Source organism: Podarcis erhardii (assembly GCF_964252035.2).
Source record: "Podarcis erhardii genome assembly, chromosome: Z".
Lineage (NCBI taxonomy): Eukaryota > Metazoa > Chordata > Lepidosauria > Squamata > Lacertidae > Podarcis > Podarcis erhardii.
In genome coordinates, this window is record NC_138504.1 from 51,494,020 (window position 1) to 51,496,519 (window position 2,500).

Sequence of the window (2,500 nt, forward strand, 5' to 3'; positions counted from 1 at the left end):
CAAGGCTTCTCCGATGACCCTCAGGACCGGGAGAAGGTAAGGGAGGTCCTATGGGTCATCTAGACGGACCCGCTTCTTCTGGGTCCTCCAACGTCCATCTCTGCCCCACAACGAGGCTCTGTCCCTCTCTCCCTTTCCTTCCTTCCTTCCTTCCTTCCTTCCTTCCTTCCTTCCTTCCTTCCTTCCTTCTCTCCCTCCCTCCCTCCCTCTATCCCTCTATCTCTCTTTCTCCTTCCTTCCCACCCACCTTCCTTCCTTCCTTCCTTCCTTTCCTCCTTCCCTCCTTCCTTCCTTCTTTCTTTCCTTTGTCTTCCTTCCTTCCCTCCCTCCTCCCTTCCTTTCCTCCTTTCTTTTTCTCCTTTCTTCCTTCCCTCCCTCCATTCCTCCTTCCTTCCTTCCTTCCTTCCTTCCTTCCTTCTTTCCTCCCTCCCTCCCTTCTTTCTTTCCTTTGTCTTCCTTCCTTCCTTCCTTCCTTCCTTCCTTCCTTCCTTCCTTCCTTCCTTTTTGTGGACTTCCTGCCAATGGAAAGTTGGCAGGAAGTCAAGAGATGGGGAGATGGACCTCCTGATCCATGAGGAAGACCAGAACAGGAAGACTTCCTGGCCTGCCTTCCTTCCTTCCTTCCTTCCTTCTCTCCCTCCCTCCCTGTATCTATCCCTCTATCTCTTTCTCCTTCCTCCCTTCCTTCCTTCCTCCCTTCCTCCCTCCCTTCCTTCTTCCTTCCCTCCCTCCCTCCCTCCCTCCCTCCCTCCCTCCCTCCTCCCTCCCTCCCTTCCTTCCTTCCATCCATCCATCTCTCTCTCCATCTATCCCTCTTTCTCTCTCTTTCTCTTCCCTCCTTCCTTCCTTCCTTCCTTCCCTCCTTCCCCCTTCCTTCCTTCCTTCCTTCCTTCCTTCCTTCTTTCCTTCCTTCCCTCCCTCCTTCCTTCCCTCCTTCCTTCCTTCCTTCCTTCCTTCCTTCCTTCCTTCCTTCCTTCCTTCCTTCCCTCCCTCCCTCCCTCCCTCCCTCCCTCCCTCCTTCCCCCTTCCTTCCTTCCTTCCTTCCTTCCTTCCTTCCTTCCTTCCCTCCTTCCTTCCCTCCTCCCTCCCTCTCCCCTTCTCCCCTCCTTCCTTCCCTCTCTCCTTCCTTCCCTCTCTCCTTCCTTCCTTCCTTCCTTCCTTCCTTCCTTCCCTCCCTCCCTCCCTCCCCCTTCCTTCCTTCCTTCCTTCCTTCCTTCCTTCCTTCCTTCCTTCTTTCCTTCCCTCTTTCCTTCCCTCCCTCCCTCCCTCCCTCCTTCCCTCCTCCCTCCCTCTCCCCTTCTCCCCTCCTTCCTTCCCTCTCTCCTTCCTTCCTTCCTTCCTTCCTTCCTTCCTTCCTTCCTTCCTTCTTTCCTTCCCTCCCTCCCTCCCTCCCTCCCTCCTTCCTTCACTCCTTCCTTCCTTCCTTCCTTCTAGGCCAAAGGAAGATGGATGACTTTGGCCCTCAGCACCACCGACCCCAAGATCCTGAAGCACATGGAGAAGATGAAGATCGTCATGGTGGACGTCAACTTTGAGGAAGAGGATGTGGTGGTGGAAACCCGCATTCCCACGTAAGGCCGGACAGGAAGTGCCTGGTTTGGGACAGGAAGTGGCTGGTTTGGAGAGGAAGTGGCTGGTTGGGGAGAGGAAGTGCCTGTTTGGGAGAGGAAGTGGCTCTTTGGGAGAGGAAGTGGCTGGTTTGGGAGAGGAAGTGCCTATTTGGTTAGAGGAAGTGCCTGGTTTGGGGTGGGGTGTCCCTGTTTTGGGACAGGAAGGGCCTGGTTTGGGACAGGAAGTGGATGTTTGGGAGAGGAAGTGGCTCTTTGGGAGAGGAAGTAATGGTTTAGGGGTGGGGTGTCCCGGTTTTGGCAGAGGAAGGGCCTGGTTTGGGAGGAAGTGGTGGGAGGAAGTGGCTGTTTGGGAGAGGAAGTCCCTGTTTTGGGACAGGAAGTGGCTGGTTGGGAAGAGGAAGTGCATGGTTTGGGGTGGGGTGTCCCTGTTTTGGGACAGGAAGGGCCTGGTTAGAGAGAGGAAGTGCCTGGTTTAGGAGAGGGAGGTGCCTGTTTGGGAGAGGAAGTGGCTGGTTTGGGAGAGGAAGTGGCTGTTTGGGAGAGGAAGTCCCTGTTTTGGGAGAGGAAGTGGCTGGTTTGGGAGAGGAAGTGCGTGTTTGGGGAGAGGAAGTGGCTGTTTGGGAGAGGAAGTGGAAGTCCCTCTTTCATGGGGTGGGGAGTCCATATATTGGAATAGGAAGTCCATATGATGAAGTTCCGGTTTGGAACAGGAAGTCCCTGTTTTGGAAGAGGATGGGGTGGAAGAGGAAGTCCCACTTTGGGAATAGGAAGTGACTATTTTGGAATAGGAAGTCTGTATTTTGGAAGAGGAGGTCCCTATGTTGGAAGAGGAAGTCCCCATTTTCTCAGGAAGGGGATGTCCCACTTTTGGAAGAGGAAGTCCCACTTATGGAACAGGAAGTCCCGATTTTTGGAACAGGAACTGCCTG

At 54.4% G+C, this 2,500-nt stretch overlaps 1 long non-coding RNA gene across 1 annotated transcript in view; it reads left to right on the forward strand.

Annotated features, from left to right (window-relative positions):
* Positions 1-2,500, forward strand: part of LOC309333342 — a 19,015-nt gene continuing 16,515 nt past the window's right edge. The window contains exons 1-2 of the long non-coding RNA XR_014152465.1: positions 1-36; positions 1,435-1,571. This is a non-coding gene — a long non-coding RNA (uncharacterized lncRNA). The remainder of the gene's footprint in view (positions 37-1,434; positions 1,572-2,500) is intronic.